Consider the following 15,820-nt stretch of genomic DNA (forward strand, 5'->3'; position numbering starts at 1 on the left):
CTGGAAAATCTTAATACAACCTAGTCGACAACATAATAACGTCTACGAAAAACGGAAAGTCCCTGCCGCAACAAAAATAACGGATAGGATTTTGAGTTATCAACCAAGACGTAAAAACGATAACGACTGGGGTTTTTTTTTTCTTCCAAAGCTAACTCATATTACGGATAGGAAAACCTAGCCTTCGTGTAAAATCGGCTAGGTAATTAAGTTTTACGGTTTGAAAAACTAATTACGGATAGAAAAAACCCAGACGTAACCACTACCGCTGACAAAGAATTTGAACACATGGCAATATACGACTAGGAATAACCCAGCCGTAAATAATTTGTTGCGGATAGGATTTATCAGTCTCGTACGCATCGACTATTTTACGGCAGGGAGTTCTAAAACATCCCAACCGTAATAACAAAACGGCTGGGAGTTCTTAGATCTCCCAATCGTGATACATATACACGGCCGGGAAATCAATAGATCCCAACCGTGAGATATATTTACGACTGGGATATCAAGAACTCCCAGCCGTAATCATTTTCTGAAACTGTTTTTTCAGACCTAAAATTCTCGAAACCAACTGAATAATCAATAAAATGCTTTAATAAAGAGTGGGTATATCAATTCATACCTTATTGCTGTCATCTCAGGAGTCTGAGAGGCTGGTGCATCTCCTTCATTCAATTCCTCTTTATCTTCACTTTCTACTTCATTTGTTGAAGTTGGTTTCTCTGCTTCAAGAGGAGGTTGATTCGACGAAGAATGACCTAAATTTTCCTTGCTTTCATGCTTTTATACAATGATTTTAATCGACAACGATTTTTTTTTAATCGATGATTAATCGTTGATAAACGAAGAAGAAGAAAAAAAAGGAAGGGGGGGGGTCGGTTTCTCTTTTTCTTTTAATGATTTTCAGTTTTTTTTTCATTTAATGATTTTTGAGCTCTTTTTTTTCTGGATTAGATTAATTAGTTAATGGAAGGGTAGAAGTGTAATAAGTGAAAATAATTGAGGGTATTTTTGAACTTTTACATAAATCTGATCCCCCCTATACCACTTGGCCTCCACTTAGTCTTTTAAGCCCCCAAAGTCCCACCCGCTTAAAGCCCCAATAATAGAGTTCGGTGTAAATGGATACATCCGAAGTGGTTGTAGCCTTTTCTCTTTCTCTTTGAAATCACATCCGAACTGGATATTGGGTAATACCCGAACCGAAGCCGTAACAAAGTAAAAGAATAAGTTGTTTATGTTTTTGCAACAAGAAAAAATGTTACAGTTAACTGTGCCCCGTGACCTAAATTGGTATTGTTAAACATGCAATCAAACCAAAATCAGTCTTGTGCCCCTAAAGTTGTATCATAGTCCAAAATCATCCATCATGACTCTTGATGCAAACTCATTCTCTCTCCCACTTACATGATTTTTTCTTTCGGACCTCTTTTTTCTTACCGTTGTTCTGTCTGTTAGTGCCTCAACGACTAGTTTTGGTCGGATTTCTACCGGTTTTCAATCGGATTTCCTACCGACTATGGAACTCAATTAGCAAGATCATCACTGCATATGCAAATGTCTCAACAACACGAACAACAGTCTCAATGGCGATTGTGAAGAACATCACAAACATCATAGCTACAATATACACAATCACAAACTCATCTGAATCACCAGGATCACTCGAATAAAAAGAATATAATCAATACCACCTACAACTTCTGCACCTAATGCCTATAATTCTTCTGAAAACTGTAATCACAATCACAAACCCACACCTATGCCCTCTGAGAGATCCAGTTTACAAGATAAATCTCAACAATTGAGCACTCGTACATGCATCCCCATCAACTGCATTCATACCTGTATCAACTGCACTCATACTTGTATTCACCTGATTTGCACTAAATTCCATTTTATCCAAACAACAGATGAATCAAATGCCCCCAATCCCCCTGATAAACCAAATCTCTCAACAAGCCAATTTAAACCCCCTCTGGCTCATACCCAAATCTGCCCAAATTTTTTTCCAAGGTATGCCAACAGTACCTTTCCCCTCTTACGGAACGTCTATCCTAGGTATGCTCAGGTAACTCTCAATACTTCTCTGATTTTGATTCAACTAATCTATCTTTTCAATACTACTCGTTCTAGCCTTCTTTCTAAGTTTCTATAAATCCTAGCCAGAGTTGTTTCATAAACTTCTCTTTCTGGACTAGTAATATGTTATACAATCACATTTTTATAATCATGATCTCTCAAACTTCAAATATACTTGAAATCATATTAATTTTAAGATTAATATTCATGAACATACCACTATCCAACAACCAACCAAAATAAGCAAAATATACAAAATAAATAAATAAGTGATTATGTCTGAAAAGATTAAAGTTTTAAGTAACACCCTTCACACCTCTCAGTATCTAGATATGTTGTTTACCTATCTAGACAGAATTGGGTCTGCTTGGACCAACATTTCGTATCCTCTGTGATTTCGAATTGCTTGTCTACTAGTTGGACGCAAAGGAGGATAGTTTCGTCCACTTCTTTCTCTTGCAGGTACAGGTTACCCTGGTGCTACTACTGGTGCCACTGATGGTGCTAGTGGTATTGGTCCTTCTGCTGGCTCTGGTGCTGGTCCCATGTGTGGTGGATTCACCTCTCCATATCCTGCATTTGTCGTTGCGGCCACCTCAGATGCAATTCGGACAACTAGCGGACATGACATGCCGAGTTGAGGAAACACAACTGCTTGAGGAGGAATGGGGATTGCTGCATTCCTACAGATCTCTGCTCTAACAGGTGCTGGTATTACATTAACGAGGAATCCTTGACACGCCCTTCCAGTAACAACATAACGATTTCCAACAAGCACAACACCCTCATTTACCACATACTGATCAATCTTTGGATGAGTTGCATACACAACCCATCCTTCATTTGCACTTCATGCTTGACCCGGTTCACAACTCAGTGTTGGTGAGGGTTTATCTCCATGGCCATCAGCGGGTATGGTCTCTTCATTATTATTGGTACCACTGCCACTTCCGACCTCATGCACATTATTCTGAAATACTACTCTCTCTCTGCCACCACCAATACTACTTCCTCCCTCTTTATAAACGCTATCCTGAAACACCCTTTGTGTTGATGTTATATTTCCTGCATGATTCTTGTTAGAGCATTGCTCGGTCGAACTCGCATGTGTTGATATCTCAAGCATGTTTGTCAATTTTAGTGATCAAAACTATAAGTCTTGATTTCTAGTCTATTATAGCTAAGTCTTTGAGCTCAAGGACTTCATGGCGATTCATCATATAAGTAGAAGAACTACTCAAGGAACCGGTGGAACTTCTCGACAAAAAGGTATGTGAAGACTTGAACTTATCTATCATTCAAAAGTCCATATACTCTATCTCCTACTCTTTGAGACAAGAAGTCTATGCTATATATATAGACTTGGATTATACACATTTGGTATTTTGAGCCGAGTATACCTCACCTATCTATATCTCGAAATATGTGTTGGTAAGATTTTCGCTTCGATCAAGTTTATCTTTACCATATGACGAAAGTCATGATATGTTTCAATCATCTTGAAAATTTCTTTGACGAGAAATGGTGTAACAACTATATAACGTCCTTTAAGAATGTTTCAATGATTGAAATGAGAGTTTATATTACATAACCAATGGTGGACATAAGCATTGTTGTGGAAACACATTTATGTATAACTCCTATTCCTTGAACAAAAGTTTATGAACTTTGTTGATCAAGAGAACCGGAAGAATGGCGTGAGCCAAGTTCGCGAACTCAGTCTGTGAACTGCCGAAGTTCTCAAACCCGAGAATTTCTGCTGGAGTTGACAAACTACTTGCGTGAAGCCAAGTCCGCGAACCCAGTCCGCGAAACGGCAAAGTTCTCATACCCGAGAATTTCTGCTGGAGTTTGTAAACTCTGCCCGGTAACTTAAGTCCGCGAACCTAGTCTGCGAACTTGAGAAGGTTATATATCTGAAGATGATTTCAGAACTTAAACTTAAAAAAAGACTAAGGAATGCAGTTTGAAAACCGTGGCTATAAAAGTTCATGAACTGATTCAAGTGAATCAAATCATCTTTGCTTCAATTGCATCTTGTGTAGTACATAAGATTTCCTTGCAATTGAACAACTCTCTAACTAGTTCATTTGAAGTAATTTGAACTAGTTATGGTGAATATGAACATAGTTGATATGAAATGCTCATATGGCTAACCATTTGGTTAACTATTGTTGAACCAACAAGTGCATACGTTTGGGTACGGTTAACAAAGCTAGAAGCGTGCATTGTCAAGTGTGTGTAACAAGCTAAGTTTTCGTTCTAACGGTTGAAAAATATTAGCTTGAATCTAAATCAGGTTTTCATCTAACGGTGAATAGTGAATGCTTTGTTACTAAGCTAACATTGATTGCAAACCCTGATTTGAAATACTATATAAAGGAGACATCTAGTATTGTGAAAAACTAATCCCCACACCTTACGTGTGATACTAGTTTGCGTGCTAGAGTCGATTCTCCTTTAACCTTTGGTTTTCTTCTTCTAAAACCAGGTTAACGACTTAAATACTTCATTGGGATTGTGAAGCCAGATCGATACTACTTTTATCGTAGTTGTGTGATCTAATCTTACATCTTCTATTGTACGAGTACAATCAGATTGATTGTCTTGAGATTGATATCTCCAATAGGAAAGATATAAAAATTAATCACAAACATCTTCGTCTCATTGTTTGTGATTTCGTAACATCTTGTTTCGCTACCATACGATTAAGATTGTTGTGAGGTGATTGATAACTCTAGGCTGTTCTTCGGGAATATAAGACTGGATTATCAATTGGTTCCTGTTCACCTTGATTATTATCAAAAGACAGAACAAAACCTTTAGGGTTTATCTGTGGGAGACAGATTGATCTTTTGATAGACTAATCTGAGTGAGACATATTTGTTTATTGTCAAAGCCTGCGATTTAGGGTCGTAGCAACTCTTAGTTGTGGGTGAGATCAGCTAAGGGAATCAAGTGCGTTGTATCCTGCTGGGATCAGAGGCGTAGGAGCATAACTGTACCTTGGATCAGTGGGAGATTGATTGGGGTTCAACTACAGTCTAGTCCAAAGTTAACTTGGAGTAGGCTAGTGTCTGTAGAGGCTTAATACAGTATGTGTTCATTCTGGACTAGGTCCCGGGGTTTTTCTGCATTTGCGGTTTCCTCGTTAACAAAATTTCTGGTGTCAGTGTTATTTCAATTTCCGTATTATATTGTTTTATCTTTATAAATGAAATAATACAGGTTGTGTGTTTGAATCAATCAATTGGAAATCCGACCTTGGTTGTTGATTGATCCTTGGATATTGGTCATTGGTACCATCCAAGTTATTCCTTGCATTTGATTAGAACTCGAAGTTCCTGCTTGAGTAAATCAAATCAAGAGAGAGATATAAACTCGTTGATATATTTTTAATTGATTGAGTCTTGTTAATTCTCTTAAAAGTATATTCGAGTTTTTCCATACATATTGCTAAGTGAAATATTGGGTGGCGTTGTTAGACCCCCGCTTTTTCAATTCTGTAAAAACTCACAACATACTCTTCAATCAAATATAAAGTTCAAGAAACTAAGTTATACAATTGCCTCCATAAAAATTTCAATTACCTGAGTTGGATTGGTGATGTTGAATCTTTGTTGCACCACAATAGTTCCATTCCCTGGTGGGATTTGATCAAACATATGTTTCATCTTTACTCTTCGATAATACGACAAATTCTCCCAGTGCGATTTGGAAGTGCGGGTATAATTGTTTGCCTCTCGACCATTTGGGAATGCAATTTCATAAGGAAAACTGGAGATGGGATAACTGGGGTTGTACCAGCTGAATGTATGCTTCTCCAAAATCTCTGGTGTTTCCTTAACAACCCCACCCTCATTGTAAAACGCTCGAGGCATATTTCCCTGATCTTACTGATAGAAGGAGATCTCTTTCTCTGGGTATTTTCTTTGAAGATGGTGAATAATAAAATGAAGAGTTGGCTCTCCAAAATGAATTTTATATTCATTGGAAATGTAACAGACTCCGATTTTCTACCGTCAAGAGTAAATTCCCCACTTTACTCTTGCACCATCCTCTACATACGACACATTAATCAGAAGCAAGTTCTTTCAATCACGTCCTTAGAATGCAAAGACCACCATTACGCCTATAAACCATTTTTAAATACCTACATTAAATGGTTGGCAACACTTGGCATGCCTAAACACCACGATATATGCATCATCTATTCCCATGCTTGTACTCATGCTGATGGCACGAGTCGAACCCCAGTAATTTTGGTAACTTTGTATAATGGGCCTATGCAATTCGGATACTCAAATAACCCGAAATCCAGGAGCAGCCAACAAAAAAATCATCTCAAGTCTAAGGTACGTAATCTCCATATTTTTACTCATCAGAATTGTCGTAATTAGACCACCCTAACTATTAATGACAAGCACATCAGTGAGTTAGCCCTGTCTTTCTCGTTATCTAAGTCGCATGGGTCTGTTTTTCTAAATGTTAGAGCATTGCTCGGTCGAACTCGCATGCATTGCTATCTCAAGCATGTTTGTCAATATCAGTGATCAAAACTATATGTCTAGTTTACTTATGACTAAGTCTCGGTCTAGGATGGTTAAGTGTAGTTGAGCTCCAGACTCCATGACAATCATCTTATGAAGACGAAGAACTACTCGAGGAACAAGTGGAACTTCATCTGACTAAAAGGTATGTGGAGACTTGAACTTATCTATCACTCAAAAGTCTATTATATCTCCTACTCTTGAGACAAAGTCGTATAAGTATCATAGTTTGCATACATACACATTTGCTATTTCGAGCCGAGTTTACTCGCCTATCTTCTTCTCGAAATACGCGTTGGTAAGATTTCTCTTTAACCATTTTGATCTTTACTCGTGACGAAATTCATGATGACGTTTCAATCTTGAAAATAGCTTTGATGACGATAGTCGTGAATAACGATTGTTATAACATTATAGAAGAATGTTTCAATGATGGAAATGTAGAGTTGAGATTACCATCTATGGATATAAGCATATATAGTGTATTCGCACATTAGTGTATAAATCCATGTGCCGGAAACCAAGTGCGTGCATATGTGTACATGCGGTATTGGTGAAGGAGACAGGTTGATAACCCGTACACGTACCAGCGGAAGTTTTCATACCGAAAATTTCTGCTGAGTTTGTAGTTCGCAAACTAGTAAACCAGTCACCTTAGGTACGCATACCCGTACGCGTATCCATGGAATTTTTCATACCCGAAAATTTCTGCTGAGTTTGGAAACCATAGCCAACTCAAATCCGGTAGCTAAGGTACGCATACCCGTACGCGTACCCAAGCTGGTTATTTCTCAAATCGGTAGTTCATGAACTAAACACAATAAATTATAAGGAATGCAATCTTTGCAAACCGTGGGTATATTGTTCATGAATTAATTCAAGTGGATCAATCCGATTTTGTTTCAATTGTGTCTATGAATAAAGACCTAAGCAATTGAACAACTCTTCAACTAGTTCTTATGAGTCATTTGAACTAGTTATGAGAAATATGAATACGGTTAATATGAAAGTGCTCATATCGCTAACCATCGGTTAACTATTTGTGAACCAACTAAGTGTACACGTTTAGGTACGATTACTCAAACCTAAATGAATACATTTCATTTATGTGTGACAAGCTAAGTTTCGATCTAATGGTTGAAAGATATTAGCTTGGTTGCATCAGGTTTTTCATCTAACGGTGAATATTGAATGCTTTGTTACCAAGGTAACTTAGATTGCAAACCCTGATTTGAAAACTATATAAAGGAGACATCTAGCAATTGGAAAAACTAATCCCCACACCTCCTGTGTGATACTAGATGGTTTGATAGAGTCGGTTCTCCTTTAACCTTAGGTTTATTCTCGAGACCCTGTAGGTTAACGACTGAAAGACTTCATCGGGATTGTGAAGCCAGACGAAACTACTTCTCTTGTAGTTGAGCGATCTGATCTTGCCATTTTATATCGAACGAGTTCAATTGAATAATTGACTTGAGATTATATCTACGATAGGGCAAGATAAAAAGAAATCACAAACATCTTCGTCTCATCGTTTGTGATTCCGCAATATCTAGTTTCGCTACCATACGATTTAGATTATTATGAGGTGATTGATAAAACTAGGCTGTTCTTCGGGAATATAAGTCCGGATTATCAATTAGTTCATGTTCACCTTGATTTATCAAAAGACGGAAAAAAACCTCATAGGTTTATCTGTAGGAGACAAATTTATCTATTATCATAGACTTTTCTGTGTGATACAGATTTGTTTATTAAAGTCTTCGACTTTGGGTCGTAGCAACTCATAGTTGTGGGTGAGATCAGCTAAGGGAATCAACTACATTACAGATCGAAGTTAGTTTTTAGTAGGCTAGTGTTTATAGCGGCTTAATACAGTGTGGTGTTCAATATGGACTAGGTCCAGGGGTTTTTCCTGCATTTTTGGTTTCCTCGTTAAAAAAACTTCTGATGTCTGTGTTATTTATATTCCGCATTATATTTTGTTATATAATTGAAATATCACAGGTTGTGCGTTAGGATCAATCAATTAGAATATCCAACCTTTGGTTGTTGATTTAAATTGATTTACACTTGGATGTTGGTCTTTGGTACCATCCAAGTTATCTCTCTAGTATTTGATAAAGACTCGCAGATTTCTATTTGCTTGAGTATAGATCAAATCGAGAGATAAAGATATTAACTCTTTGATATACTTTTTATTAAGATTGAGTCTGACTGTGTAGTTGATTCTCTTAAAAGTATATTAGAGTTAGTCCATACAGATTATTAATCGAAATATTGGGTGAGGTTGTTGTACCCCCGCATTTTCAATTGGTATCAGAGCAGGAAAACACGTTTAAAGACCTTACAAGTCTGTGTTTGTAGCGATCTGACTCTATGGACAAGAGTACTATCTCTGATAAACGCGTCACCAGAAATAAAGACTTTGTTTCTATTAAGTTTATCAATGAGAAAGATCCCTCAATCTCTGTTACATACGAACCTTGTGTCAAATGAAATAGACTAACATTGACATGTGTTTTTCTAATGAATCTGACTCTGTCATTCAAGAGGAAACAACTAGAGAGAGTAAATTAATTCTAAATCTTGTTAGAATTCAATTTGATAGATTTAAACAGTTAAAAAAACATGTCAATAACCTTCTTGCTGTAGTAAAAGACCGTGGCTCCAGTGAAAAGGCTTCTTATAAGGAAAATCCTGAAGTTCGATCAACTCGTATCTTTCTTGAGGCAAAACTTAAAAAGGATGCTTTAGAAATTGAACATCTTTTGAGTAAACTCTCCATTCAAGGATGTTCTGAAAAGTCTTCTATACCATCTACTTCTACTCAAACTGAAAGAGCTCCAGTTTCAGAAGTAATTTCAGAGTCTCTTCCAACTCAAGATAATGTGCAGGGGATTCACACATTAGTTGGAAGAAAGAAATCTCCAAACGATAATATTAGGTCTGAAATCTCTAATCACTCCCGTGATCAGAAAGTGTGTATTTTTTGTGATTCAAAAGGGCATATAGTGCAAGAAGGAAATCCAAGTTGAAAAACAAATCGTTGATTCAACTTCAACACACCTCAGGTTTAATTCTTAAAGGTGTAACTGACATTCGCATATATAAACCAACTGGTTTTAGTTCACATCCTGTGTTTCCTACAAGGAAGGTCAGTTCGATGAGTTCCTCAAATGCACAAAAGCATAATAGACCTGTTAACAAATATCGTCCAAGAAGAACTTCTGTTCTCTCTCCTATCAGAAATGGAGATAATATTAATCCTGATATGAATAATTTATCAAGTGAAGAATGCAGATATGAGCGGATGGATGACAACCTAAGATTGATTATTGAGGGATATAAGGAAATCATCAACAAACTGTGTACTCCATCTAGACAATACTCTTCAGATAAAAATCCTTACTATGTGTCATATTTTGATGATAGTAAATTTTATGATAATTTTTCACATCATAAGAGTCCTCTTCCAAAGTACAGAAGAAAAGGGTTTAACCAAAAACAATATTCATTTGATGAGCTAAAAGCTCATACTTGTGCCAATTTATCACAAGGTTGAAATCTCTCACAGAAAATCTTGGTTGAGAGATATGCTCAGGTATACTTATGTCAATAGTATTCTCGGATCCTCAAGATATTTTCTTATCGTCTTTAGCATGAGTATCTTTGAAAAATACTTGCACTAGTATTTGTGTTGGCTGTGGAATTTTTGAGGAGTTATCTTGTATCTTTATAAACTCCGTGATGAATGCATTTAGCTTCGGATTTATGATTGCATCTAAACAAAGTCGATATGTAATTTTCTTTGGTCTTGAAGTGTCTCCATGAAAATTTCATTAGGATCCCGTTTTCGTACCTTTGCCAATTTTATTGACAAAAAGGGGGAGAATTAATATGTAGTTCGCGCAAATACATATGGTTTTCAGATCATTATGTAAGGGGGAGTGGTTTTCGTGTTGAGACGAAGTATTGACTAAGGGGGAGTGATACATATCACCATAGTATTTTTGTCGAAGTTGTGATATGAGAACTTTGATACTGTGTAATAATACTATGACACTGTATAACAATGATTGAGAGCTTTTGTTTTCTCATTGTTATGGCTACGAATCTTCAACAGCTATGATGCTGAACTGAACATCTATGGAATCATGGGAGTACTTGGAAAAAAACGAAGTTTTCGAGTAATGTTGAAGCACCAAGGAGATCAAGCATGTGGATGAGAAGCTACAAAGTTTTATCTATTTTGTAATCCATATGTATTGATAGTTTTCTCACTAAAATTGACAAAGGGGGAGATTGTTAGAGCATTGCTTGGTCGAACTCGCATGCGTTGCTATCCCAAGCATGTTTTTCAATATTAGTGATCAAAACTATATGTCTTGATTTCTAGTTTACTTATGACTAAGTCTCGGTCTAGGATAGTTAAGTCTAGTTGAGCTCCAGACTCCATGGAGATCATCTTATGACGACGAAGAACTACTCAAGGAAACAAGCGAAACTTCATCCGACTAAAAGGTATGTGGAGACTTGAACTTATCTATCACTCAAAAGTCTATTATATCTCCTACTCTTGAGACAAAGTCGTATAAGTATCATAGTTTGCATACATACACATTTGCTATTTCGAGCCGAGTTTACTCGCCTATCTTCTTCTCGAAATACGCGTTGGTAAGATTTCTCTTTAACCATTTTGATCTTTACTCGTGACGAAATTCATGATGACGTTTCAATCTTGAAAATAGCTTTGATGACGATAGTCGTGAATAACGATTGTTATAACATTATAGAAGAATGTTTCAATGATGGAAATGTAGAGTTGAGATTACCATCTATGGATATAAGCATATATAGTGTATTCGCACATTAGTGTATAAATCCATGTGCCGGAAACCAAGTGCGTGCATATGTGTACATGCGGTATTGGTGAAGGAGACAGGTTGATAACCCGTACACGTACCAGCGGAAGTTTTCATACCGAAAATTTCTGCTGAGTTTGTAGTTCGCAAACTAGTAAACCAGTCACCTTAGGTACGCATACCCGTACGCGTATCCATGGAATTTTTCATACCCGAAAATTTCTGCTGAGTTTGGAAACCATAGCCAACTCAAATCCGGTAGCTAAGGTACGCATACCCGTACGCGTACCCAAGCTGGTTATTTCTCAAATCGGTAGTTCATGTAATTAAACAATAAATTATAAGGAATGCAATCTTTTCAAACTGTGGGTATATTGTTCATGAATTGATTCAAGTGGATCAATCCGATTTTGTTTCAATTGTGTCTATGAATAAAGACTTAAGCAATTGAACAACTCTTCAACTAGTTCTTATGAGTCATTTGAACTAGTTATGAGAAAGATGAATACGGTTAATATGAAAGTGCTCATATCGCTAACCATCGGTTAATTATTTGTGAACCAACTAAGTGTACGCGTTTAGGTACGGTTACTCAAACCTAAATGAATACATTTCATTTATGTGTGACAAGATAAGTTTCGATCTAACGGTTGAAAGATATTAGCTTGGTTGAATCAGGTTTTTCATCTAACGGTGAATATTGAATGCTTTGTTACCAAGGTAACTTAGATTGCAAACCCTGATTTGAAAACTATATAAAGGAGACATCTAGCAATTGGAAAAACTAATCCCCACACCTCATGTGTGATACTAGTTGGTTTGCTAGAGTCGGTTCTCCTTTAACCTTAGGTTTCTTCTCGAGACCATGTAGGTTAACGACTGAAAGACTTCATTGGGATTGTGAAGCCATACGAAACTACTTCTCTTGTAGTTTAGCGATCTGATCTTGCCATTTTCCATCGTACGAGTTTAATTGAATAATTGACTCGAGATTATATCTCTGATATGGCAAGATAAAAAGAAATCACAAACATCTTCGTCTCATCGTTTGTGATTCCTCAATATCTAGTTTCGCTACCATACGATTTAGATTATTGTGAGGTGATTGATAATACTAGGATGTTCTTCGGGAATATAAGTTCGGGTTATCAATTAGTTCCTGTTCACCTTGATTCATCAAAAGACGGAACAAAAACTCATAGGTTTATCTGTTGGAGACAGATTTATCTATCATCATAGACTTTTCTGTGTGATACAGATTTGTTTATTAAAGTCTTCGACTTTGGGTCGTAGCAACTCTTAGTTGTGGGTGAGATAAGCTAATGGAATCAAGTGCATAGTATCCTGCTGGGATCAGAGATGTAAGGATCTCAACTGTACCTTGAATCAGTGTGAGATTGATTAGGGTTCAACTACATTACATACTGAAGTTAGTTTTTAGTAGGCTAGTGCGTGTAGCGGCTTAATACAGTGTGGTGTTCAATCTGCACTAGGTCCCGGGGTTTTTCTGCATTTGCAGTTTCCTCGTTAACAAAACTTCTGGTGTTTGTGTTATTTCTATTCCGCATTATATTTGGTTATATAATTGAAATATCACAGGTTGTGCGTTAGGATCAATCAATTAGAATATCCAACTTTTGGTTGTTGATTTAAATTGATTGACACTTGGATATTGGTCTTTAGTACCATCCAAGTTACTCTCTAGTATTTTATAAAGACTCGCAGATTTCTATTTGCTTGAGTATAGATCAAATCGAAAGATAGAGATATTAACTCTTTGATATACTTTTTATTAAGATTGAGTCTGACTGTCTAGTTGATTCTCTTAAAAGTATATTAGAGTTAGTCCATACATATTGCTAATCGAAATATTGGGTGAGGTTATTGTACCCCGCATTTTCACTAAATACTTACCACCTGCATATGCGCATAATTAAAGTAATCTACACTATGTCAAATAGTTCCGAATTCAGCCTCCTAGGAATATAGTTTGTTATCATGTTTTTTTCGTCTCTATTATGCCTCGCAGGTCTATTCTCCAAGTACCATTAGCCAACAGACATTAGTCCACTCACATGTCAAAGTCCTCTCACGTAATTTTGTTCTTATACGCCTATAAAATTATGGAAGAGATCAGCTGGAACCACACTATTGGAAGAAGTAACAAACAAAACCTGAGCCACCCTAAACTTCACTTGTACCATCCCACACCCATGAACCAAATTCAAATTAAAGATGCCTATCTCCCCCCAATAATTTGTATCCATTTCTCACTTACTATTGGATTAGTAACCATTACCCACCCTTCATACTTTTCCTCATGGCTTCCTCTTAAAATTTCAACCCAACATCATTGATAGCTTAGTAGAAAAAAATGAAATCTTATACGGCCATGCCTGGGGATTTGTTTCCCGAAGTCTTCCTCAATCTTGATAACATCCAACCCAAGATAAAATTAGACTGATGCTTCATAAGAAAGTTGTGCAGCAATATTTTTTTTGAAACCTTAAGAGTAAGCAACTTTATAAATAGAAATTGGGAAATGTTGAGAAGAATTGAAGTTGATATCTGGAACAGAGGAATAAATTTCTACACACTAAGGCTCACACATGAGGTAGATTACTCTATTCTTAAAAGAGGAGGTACTAGAGGAGTCTTTGATAATTTTATGGTCTTTGTTGAAGTCCCTGCTGCTTGCCCTGATCAAATCGATGAAGAGATTTTCTCCAAAATCATGGTATAGTTGCTCATCAAGAGAATTCCTAAGCACATAATACCTGACATTAGAGGAATCTTAAAACCTGTTGGAATCTTCCAAGAGGCTAAGAAACCTTATGGAAGGGACACATATGAGAAGCATATGGAAGTCAAGCTTACAATTGATGTCATTAGATCACTTAAGTTTGGAATTGAAGCCTTTGAAACCACCACTATCTCTTACTAGTTGGAATTTTCTTATGCTCTCAATGGTATCAAATTCTGCAAATTTTGCAGAATTCTTGACCATCTAAACCCTCTTTGTCCTATACCACCAACTCAATCCTACACCAACATAATGCCAAGCCATCCACCTCACCATCCACCTCAGTCACCTCTAACTCAGAAACAGAAAAATATACTTGTTGGTAAAGCTATTATTCGTAGGACTTACTATGATTCTGATGTTGCAATAGATTTTGAAGGAAAAATGAAATATGCTAAGAAATTAGAGTTGGAGAGAGTTATAGCCAACTTAACCACCCATCAAGCAACCCAATCATCTTTGGAGCTCAATCCCACAAAAATGATGTTGTTGAAACCTCTCAACACCCTGGTGTTCTTGCTTGTCAAATTAGAAACAGGAAGCTGGACATGGCCAAAACAATTCTTAGTACCTACAAGAAAAGGCAACCAAACTTGAAGGTTGCTGTCAGAGCTAAAGGCCCTCAAACTTCTGCAAATCCTGCTCAACCCATAAATACCAATTTTTTTACCAGTCTACCTTCCCTCAAAACCCTTCCTTTTCAATTCCTTACCCACTCTATGAATACTGAAATTGCCAAGAAAAATAAGGAGGCCTAGAAAGCTAAGAAAAAATACCACCACTTTGCAACTCCTATGGAACATCTTGGAGCATCTAGATCTATGGCATCAAAGAGGAAGAAGCCCATCAGAAGTGTGGATGAAGATACCTCTAACACCATTAATGCTGATAAACTTAAAAGATACAAAAACTTTGATACTCTCATGACAGATCACCGAACCACCCCAACCCAAAGCTTGTCTAATGGTACCTTGGAAAGCATCAACCCTGAATACAAGGTATTAATCTATTTATTACCTTTGTTTACAACTGATATTTATTTCAACTTGATAGCTTGTTTAGCTAGTCTACCTGCTATAAAAACTTTACTTATATGCATAAGCCACACAAACTTTTTTTATGACCATATTGCTAGAAGATTAATCTCAAAGTATCCAAATGTGTCATACTTATGGCAATTCTTTACAACTCTATCTTAATTGCCAAGGTTTAGGCACCAAGGATACCAAAAGATACCTAAATTACATGTTGAACAAACTTAATCTTGACATCATCTTTGTTTCTGAAACAAAACAAAACAAAGAAAGGATTCCCTTCTAAGGATCATGAAGGAGATAAATGTCAGTAACTTCTGGTGGGCTGAGCCAAGAGGGGTAAGTCGAACTGCTGGTGGTTTAGCTTTGATATGGAAAAACAATCTCAATATTGAGGTTCTTCACTTCTCCCTTAACCATATCAATGTTATAGTCATCCCTACTAATATCCCCCCTTGATTATTCACTGGTTACTATGGTAGC

Source organism: Papaver somniferum, chromosome 11, assembly GCF_003573695.1.
Source record: "Papaver somniferum cultivar HN1 chromosome 11, ASM357369v1, whole genome shotgun sequence".
Taxonomy (NCBI): Eukaryota; Viridiplantae; Streptophyta; class Magnoliopsida; order Ranunculales; family Papaveraceae; genus Papaver; species Papaver somniferum.